Here is a 10,221-nt window from a genome sequence, read left to right on the forward strand (position 1 = left end):
TATACACACACATAAATACATACACACATACATACATACACACACATATATACACACAAATACATATATATATATACATACACACACACATATATAAACATATATATACATATACATACATATCTACATATATACACACACAGCTATTTCGTATCAGTGCAATACGCTGTTTGTTAAAACGGATGACACCCGCCTTACGCAAGTCTGTGTGGATATTATGAACTATCGATTTGTTCAAGTTCTATTTAAATTTTAAATAGAAGGAATTTTTATTTAGTCGACAGAAATATCTTTGGTAGGAATGGTAAAAACAGACAGGAATATTATTCCTGAATAAATCAACTCAAACCTTAAACAACTTATAATATTTTGCTCTCCATAAAAAATATATCCTGTCTAAATTATACAAGTTAGAAATAAAGTAAACATTAAAAGAACAAACATTCAAATTTCTTTACTCTTATGTAATTTTATATATAAAAATAAACTTAGATTTTAAATATCCCAAAAGATTTTGCTCTCCATAAAAATATATCCTGTCAAAATTATACAAATTCAAATATGAACATGCTGCATAACAAAACCTGGAAATATAAATAAAATGTGTTCCTTTCAGCAATAACAAATCAAATCATTCAGTTGTCTTTGCTCATATGTCATTTTAGAGCTGGACGCCTGGCATCTTTTTTGGCACAGGTTCGTTTCTGTTTGGTGTGAGGTTCTGTGTTGTGGAGATTCTCAGGATGGATTGCAGGTGCTCATCAGTGAGGCGACTCCTGTGTGCTGTTTTGTTAGTCTTTATCACTGAGAAGAGCTTCTCACACAGATATGTGCTACCAAACATGCACAAGGTTCGAGCCGCATGTAGACGGACTTTTTGTTCTTCAAAGTCACCAAAGCGCCGTGCAAACTCAGTGCGCCAGTTTATCAGCAAAGTGCGATTTGGGAACACCGTAGTGACGACTTGGTTTAACATTACTTGGCAACAGGGAAAGTGGGGCAAGTGGTTGTGTCTCCCATAAAAGCAGCTCAATTGAAATCACTTTGTGATTGTGCACGGGTAAAACGTCCGCTGAAGTGTCAGATTCTTATTTAATTCTTCTGCTTTCTGTATCTTCTGCATTGCATTCAGGTCTTTCAGGTTACCCTGATGTTTTGTTTTATAGTGCCGTCTTAGATTAAATTCTGTAATTACAGCCACATTAGCTCCACAAATGAGACACACGGGTTCAGTAAACATATACTCAGCCTCCCATCGGTTTTAAAGGCTCTATTTTCAGAATCAACTTTTCTCTTCAGCATCGTGTGAGCTAGCTTCGCAATAACTTGCAGCATCTTAAGGTAGACTTGATTAACGCGTAACTGTTCGCAAGGCAGCTGAAGCGCTGCATTATGGGATCTGTAGTTTATTGTGTTACCAGCGCTTCATATACCCGGCTTTAATAACAATAATACAGTATATAAAATGATCTCGGGCGGATATAATTACACGCTGGCCGGATGTGGCCCGCGCCCTTGAGTTTGACACATATGGACTAAATAGAACTTGAAAAGATATATTTTTTCAAATGTGATCGCAATTCAGATAGAGTTGACGCGACTACAGCCTGCATGCCTCAATAAGTCATCCTCCCTTGCCCTTACTTTTTACCGCTCATCTAATGAATACACTGAGTATGGCTTTACCAAAACAATCATTGTTGGCTAATAAATTATCCATTATTCGAGTATGTAGATCGGGTTATATATATATACATATATATATACCCGCGTATCGCAGCGAGAAGTAGTGTGTTAAAAAGCTAGAAAAGAAAAGGGAACATTTTAAAAATAACGTAACATGACTGTCAATATACAGTATTTGTTTTGTGAGTGTTACTGAGTGTTGCTGTCATCAAGGATTTGATTATCATTATTTCTTTCAATCAGGTTGTATTTGTAGGATGTGTTGTGTTCAAGTTACATTCCGTGTTTGTCAATCGCTGTAAAGATGACAGGTTTCATTCATCGATTCGTTTCTTACTGCATCAATAAACAGCTCGCCTTCTTCTTTATCTGAGACCTGACACACTGCATGCACGGGTTTTTTACACTGTCTTCCTTTAGCGGACATTGACTTTTTCCAACGTGTGCTTTGTTTCCGCAGTAGTTGGATTTATGAATATGCTTGTATGTATGAGACGCTTCATATTTTTGCTGCCTTTTCAATTGTGTAATTCGTTTTTGTTCAGCGCTCTTTGGAACTGTTGCCTTTATCTGTGCACTGCGCCAGTTCACGTGAGCCGCTCGTGTACATGCATCGAAGGTTCCCAGCTGTGCTGGTGCCATCTGGTGCTATGTCCGTGGCTGTATTTAATGTTACCTTAGTCCTGGCACTTAAAACTTTCTCTCGCAGTTTCGCTGAGTTTGTGTCAAACACCACCCTGACCATCTCATCTTCCTCTCCATAAGCACAGTCCTTCACCCGTGAATATTTAGTGGCAGTTTGCTATTGGATTGCCGCTGACGGACGGCCTTATATGGGCAGGCACTAAATTACAAACGCCAGCGCAGCCTGTCTATGAACTTAATTTAAAGTGTAGGTTTACATCGCTTTGTTTCAAGTAGCAGAACTCATGAATATGGTTGTATATGTCACTCGCCGCTTCTTATTGTTTCGCTGCCTTCTCAATTATATAATGCATGTTTTCTTCAGCGCTTTTGAGGTCTTCCTGGTTTTCTATGTACTGCGTGATTACGGGAGGCGTGATGATGTCACACGAAACTCCCCCCCGGCGTTGAAGCTCATCTCCATTACAGTAAATGGAAAAACTGCTTCCAGTTATGACCATTACGCGTAGAATTTCGATATAAAACCTGCCCAACTTTTGTAAGGAAGCTGTAAGGAATGAACCTGCCAAATTTCAGCCTTCCACCCACACGGGAAGTTGGAGAATTAGTGATGAGTCAGTGAGTGAGTGAGTGAGTGAGTGAGTGAGGGAGGGCTTTGCCTTTTATTAGTATAGATTTTAGCTTACCTGTAATTCCAAATGTTCATGTACATATATATATATATATATATATATATATATATATATATATATATATATATATATATATATATATATATATATATATATATAGTGACAAGTGACCATAGCCATTACCCAGCCGGATGGCCACCTGGATGGAAGGACTGGGGGAGAGTGCGTTGGTGAGGCAATACTTCCCCTGGGGTGCTAGAGGGCAGTCCGCAGGGCATGCCGGGAGCTGGAGTTTGGAGCAGCCCAGTTGGGTTCCATGGGGGAGTTGCTGGGAATGATTCCAGGTAATCCTGATGAGCCACCTGGAACACTCCCGGGACCAGAATAAAAGAAGCCTCCTGACTCACGCCAGATTTGGGTGGAGGTAGACAAAGCTTGCTGGGAGAGGAGTGGAGGCGGCATTAGAAAAGAAGGAAGAGAAGAAGAAGGAAAGGAACTGTGTTGTGCATTGCCCTGTGAGCATTGTGTGCTGGGAACTGTATATAAAAGCTGTATTGTGTGGTAAACTCGTGTCTGCCTGTCTGTGTCAGGGCAGGGCAGCTGTACATATATATGGAGGCACGGTGGTGCAGTGGTAGCGCTGCTGCCTCGCAGTTAGGAGCCCCTGGTTCGCTTCCCGGGTCCTCCCTGCATGGAGTTTGCATGTTCTCCCGTGTCGTGGGTTTCCTCCGGGCGCTCCGGTTTCCTCCCACAGTGCAAAGACATGCAGGTTAGGTGGACTGGCGATTCTAAATTGGCCCTAGTGTGTGCTTGGTGTGTGAGTGTGTTTGTGTGTGTCCTGCAGTGGGTTGGCACCCTGCCCAGGATTGGTTCCTCCCTTGTGCCCTGTGTTGGCTGGGATTGGCTCCAGCAGACCCCCGTGACCCTGTATCTGGATTCAGCGGGTTAGAAAATGGATGGATATATATATATATATATATATATATATATATCTATATATATATATATATATATATATACTGTATATATATATCTATATATATATTGTGGGTTACAGCCCAGACACAGACAGGTAGACACGATGTTTTTACACCACACACGGTTATTTACACTATAATATTTACAAAGGTGAGCACAACCCAGTGCCGCAGCACCAATCAGCCGTTAAATGTCCAGGCTTTCTCACAACGCTTTCTCTGGTCCGTCTCCACTCCTCTACTCCAAGACTTCATCCTTCTTCCACCCGATTCCAGTCATTGTCTGAAGGTAGGCGGCCCCTTTTATGTGCACCCGGATGTGCTCCAGGTGTCCTCCAGCGACCTTCCGCCGACACGCCCCTGTGTGGCGGAAGCACCGGCTGTGTATCCGGAAGCACTCCGGGTGTCCCCAATCCTCTTTCCCCCCAGCACTTCTGGGTGTGGCGGAAGTGCTGAGGTCCAGGGCTCTCTAGGCTCAGGGGTGCCCCCTGGCGGTGACCACAGGCACCTACAGGTTAGAGCTTCAAAGCTCTGTACCCGTGGAAAAAGGAACCAGGGTGGTCGCCCCCACGTGGTTTGAGGTGGACGTAAGCCCTCTTCTGGTCCTCCTGGGCGTCCCGGCCGGGTCGCCACCCCAGACATCTCCGACAATATATATATATATATATATATATATATTTATATATATATATATATATATATATATATATATTTATATATATACAGTATGGATAATTTGGCAGGAATAAAATAGTACATTAAATTGACAGTGATCACAAAAGCACATGAGGTGTCAGAACATTTTATTATGAACGTTGTTCTTGCTATCAGTTTTGATATACAGTATACAAGAAATATGCTGTGATGTTTTAGGCAGGCTGCGGTGGGCTGGCACCCTGTCTGGGATTGGTTCCTGCCTTGCACCCTGTGTTGGCTGGGATTGGCTCCTGCAGACCCCCGTGACCCTGTATTTGGATTCAGCGGGATAGAAAATGGTTGTTTTAGGCAGGTCTTTCAGTACACCTTTCTCAGCCTAGAGCATATTTTGTCATAAAACCCGACATGTCAAACATTAAGTGTTAAATAAACATGAACATATTAAATCGGGGTGCCCAATGCGTCGATCGCGATCGACCAGTAGATCGGAAAGGTAGGGCAGGTAGATCACGTTGCATTCAAAAAAAAATTTTTTTAAACATTAGTCTATCATATATCCTCCCTATGGCATTTGCCACTTGGTTGACATACAGGGCAGCCAGTTTGAGATCTCTTTTCTTCTAACACACTGGTCATCCCACATGATCAAACACGCGAGCTACTGCAAAACTCCGGATGTGATCTAATTAGCCTTCTGATTTATATCGACTAAAGGGATTTTAAAAAAAAATAGTTTGGGGAGGTTATGGGCTGGATGTCGAATTGGAAGAGGATTTTTTTTCTCAGAATGTCACAATCGATGTGTGTTTGTCTGATCTGTCAATCTATCATTGCTATTCCAAAGTAGGAAAATGTGGAAAGGCGCTTTCGAAATGTTCATAAAAACTACGAAACTGACTTCCTTCCAAAAAGCGATCTGAGAAAGAGAAAGGAGAGGAAACTAAAATCGCAGTTAATCATACAGCCGTCAGTTTTCACTCAGCTGAATTCAAAAGCAAAGGCAGACACACTGAAGCATCGTTCCGGGTGAGTCACTCGATCATTAAGCATAAGAAGTCCTTCCAAGATGAAGAGATGATAAAAGAGGGCTTTATTGAGACAGACGGCTAGGGAGAAATTCCTGCTGAGATTTCAAGACCCCTGGCCGGAGAAAAAGGAGTTTCTCCTTTACATTAAACATGCAGAATACAAGCAACGATCAATGGCCGCTAGACTTTGCATTTTTTTTCCGAACTGACCAACATGTTGAATGAGCTTAACTTAAAAGGAAAAGAGAACTTCATGGTCAATATGATTAGCTCAGTTAATGCTTTCAAACGAAAAATGCAACATCTGTCCTCAAAGCTGCATCGCCTTGATTTGGGGAACATCCAAAACGTCGCGTCAGAGCTGGAGACCCAATGGAAGACGTGTGCGCAACTTGACAGCATTCGCTACACAGAGCCAGTCAGACTTTGACAGACGGTTTCAAGACTCAGCTTTACTTGAGCCAATTGCTACATTTAAGTGCTATCCATTTAGGGAAGATGTTGAGGGTGATTCACCTGCATCAAAAACTGCAACACTGTTTCACCTAAAACTCGTCTACAGTGGAGGATGAGATTTTGACACTACAGGATGACATTCAGCTGAAGTATGGGAATCATGGACAGTTCTGGAACTCACTCACAGAGGAAAAGTACCCAAACATGAGGAAATTATTCGGCTCTACTTATTTATGTGAGTCAGCCTTTTCCCACATGAAGATTATTAAATCCAAATAGTGCAGTGACCATAAATGTATTGAATTGTTATTGTGCCATAAAGGTTATTCAGTTATGCAAGGTACGACAACATATATTTTATGTATTAAGTATACTCAGTGTATATATATATATAATTTTTAATGTAGGTAGATCATTTTGACCTGGTCATTTTAAAAGTAGCTCGCAAGCCAAAAAAGTGTGGGCACCCCTGTATTAAATCAATATCTACACAGTCATGTCAGGTGGTTCACCTTGAGAAGTTAGAGTATGTAGTTTTTTGTTCTTAAGCCAACTGAGTTGGGACACTGATGATACAAAAGTGCTCTCAAACCCTCTTCTTTTAGACAGTGTAGCACCCTGTGAGGGAAGAACACACACCAAACAATGATTTTCTCGATGCAAGCAAAAACTACTGACTTTATTATTGAACGTGCTTAAACTAAATACATAACTGTTGTCTCTCCACTCATCACGCCGCCACCTCCACCCTCTCTGCAGTGCTTGTGAACTGTGTCCTTACAGAGACACAGACTCTCCAGCCGTTACAACAGTTTCTCAGTGTCTCTCCCCTTTAATTAAAGTTGGAACAGAGGAGATGAAAGAGCCATACAAATATCTGGGAACAATCATTGAGAACAAACTTAACTTTGATCTTTACACAGTGCAAATCAGTAGAAAACAAAAAAGGGCAGACACGACTTTTCTTTCTTAGGAAACTCAACTGTTTTAAAGTGGACAAAACCGTAATGACACTTTTCTTTTATATAAGTCATTTATTGAATCCAGTGTTGTTTGCTTTATATCTATTGGTTTGGCAACCTCAGCCATAATAACATAAACCATCTTCACAACATTATAAAAACTGGCAGTAAAATTATTGGTTCACAGAGGACCTCTTTCATGGATGTGTATTGTGAATGGATTAAAAAGAAAGCCAACTCGATCATGTCAGACAGTAGTTTGCTCTAAATTCCTAATGGCAACAGAAATCAATATCCAAAGGTAAAGAGCAACAGGTTTAAGAACTATTTGATTCATAGAGCTATAAGCATTTTAAATTTTGTTACTTGCAGCTGCTAAATGTTAAATCCTTCCTTGTTTTTTTGTATACTGTGAAAAGTAATGAGTCTTCTCTGTATTACTTGTGAAAGAATAATTATAGGGTAACATAGCATTCATCTTTAAGAAATAGCCTAAAGGGTTAATAAATGAGATAATGATCAAGTGAACAACAAACTGTACACTAAAATATAAGAAGTGGTTTAGGAAAAATACTGAGATGGTCAAGTAAATAAGGAATGTACCAGAAGAAAGGTTGATGTAATGTACAAAATGGACTGAAGGATGTCAAAGAGAGGACTAAGATGTCCTATAAACAGTTATGGACAGATGTTATATGCACATAAATTTCAAGGGTGGTGACACAACTCAAAAGGTATAAGAAGAACCAGAGTATAATATAACAGACTTTAATTTTATATAAATCATTTGGGTGTTAACCAACGAACCAACCAGAGTAAAATGTATGCATTGATTGACACTGTATGTAAATTCAATAGTTTATAAAATGAACTTCTACTCTTTGTTTCTCTGATCGTTCTGGCCAGGCTGTAACAGACTGCTTTTGATGAACGCTCCCTCCAAGGCATTTTGCCGAGGAGTAATTAAAAGATGCAATAACAGCTTTTCTCCTGCCATCTATCCATTATCCAACCTGCTATATCCAAACTACAGGGTCACGGGGGTCTGCTGGAGCCAATCCCAACCAACACAGGGCAGGAAACAAACTCTGGGCAGGGCACACACACACACACACACACTAAGCATACACTAGGGACAATTTAGGATAGCCAATGCACCTAACCTGCATGTTTTTAGACTGTGGGAGGAAATTGGAGAACCTGGAGGAAACCCACGCAGACACGAGGAGAACATGCAAACACCAAGCAGGGAGGACCCGGGAAGCGCCACCGTGCCACCCTAGAAGATTTTCTTTCTTTAATTAGATGTTAAAGTTTGCCCACATGCTCTTGAGTGTGTGTTTATGCAGTTACATTGGTTGTCAAATGTTGTGTCTTAGTTTAGCTATTGGATCTCTGTAACAATTAGTTACAGCTATGTTCTAGTTTAAACTCTAGAATGCTATCATAACACCAACACCATCATCAACTCTTTTTTTTATAAAGTGTCTCAATGAGATTATTCTATACTCGTGTAGCTTGTATAAAGCAAGAGTTGCGTCATGCTAAAAACAGACAACTTGTCAATGGTCTTGTTACTTGTCAGTGAGACCACAGTGGTCATTACCACATATCTAAATACAAGAAGCATTATTTTCATGCGACTTCAAAACAGCATTTGAGCATACAGCTCATACAATCTATAGTCATGGCACTATACAAACATTTACTTTTACCTTTGTATAACTCCCATCAGCCCCCAGGCTGTGTTCGTTATCAGTAATAAGCCTACTGAAAACTTTGTGCCCAAAAACACACGCCCAGCCCAGTCATGTCAAACTCCAGTCCAGCCTTTCCAATATGAGATGTACATTCTTGTTTACATATTTTATTCACTTAAAAACCACATCTCATCTGAAAAATCTTATATTGCTATATTAACATACTTCACAAATTTTAAACATCGAGTCTTATTTCCACGTAATGTAAAGAGCTTTCTTTGAAGCCCTTCATACAGCAGATATAAAATACTGGAAGTACATTGAAAACATTTTAAAAAAATACACAACTATATTTACATCAAGAGAGGGAAAAGAATAAGAATGGTTACTAAAGTCAGCTGTACACACCATAAACAGTACCAACAAAACTAAATATATACAGAAAAAGGCAACTTTATTAAAAGAGAAACTAAAGTAAAGCAGGAAAAAATGGAAACATGCAAAATAAGAAATCCACTCACTGTCTCTCTTGCATAAAACAGGCCTCGAGTCCCTGTCTCCGCAGCAGTGTGGTTAACGTGCTTGTTCACCTTCCAGAGGAGTACTTTCTGTCTTTCTCTTACATCCATCCATCCATTTTCTAACCCGCTGAATCCGAATACAGGGTCACGGGGGTCTGCTGGAGCCAATCCCAGCCAACACAGGGCACAAGGCAGGAACCAATCCTGGGCAGGGTGCCAACCCACCGCAGGACACACACAAACACACCCACACACCAAGCACACACTAGGGCCAATTTACAATCGCCATACACTCCTTTTTTGATCCTGGACTCTCTTCCTTCCATCACTTGCACTGTTATCCCAAATTAGCTCGTGACCTTAGACTCAATATGTCTCTGTGTGCCTTATACAGAATGTGGCATCCCCTTGGGGGCTCAGCATCCCCACACTGGCAGTGTGGCTCTCTCTGTTGCTCTGGAGTTCTTCGTACTTTCCTCTAAACTTTTCCACCTTAAGGCCTTGTCAATTTGCAAGATTTTTCCAGTAATTTTCAGTTGTAGACTGCAGTGAGTCCTTGACCTCCCTTCATGTAGTCTCCCTGCAATTCAGTCCAGCCAGTCTGTGACTTTTTCATATTCATATAGCACCAGCTTTACCAGGCAGAATACAGAATACAGAAATGTGAAAGTGTGCTGGAAATTCATTTTGAAGTTGCCTAATTGCCTATAATTTCTAGTTGTATAATCCGGCATCCTCAGGGAACAATTTCAGAAATTGTCTATGACTTGAAGCTGTGTAATGTGATGCCAGCTTTTGGAGCTTGAACCTTGGAAATTTTTAGCCAGTCAAGCACTTCTTCATTATTCATACAACTAAATCATAACTATACAAAGCACCTTTAAAAGACAGGACTTTTGACCTGTAAATGATGGGGAGAGGTAGATCCTTAATTCAAAACTGCAGTAGTATGTGAAT

The sequence above is a fragment of the Polypterus senegalus genome, chromosome 18, assembly GCF_016835505.1.
Source record: "Polypterus senegalus isolate Bchr_013 chromosome 18, ASM1683550v1, whole genome shotgun sequence".
In the NCBI taxonomy this organism is placed as follows: Eukaryota; Metazoa; Chordata; class Cladistia; order Polypteriformes; family Polypteridae; genus Polypterus; species Polypterus senegalus.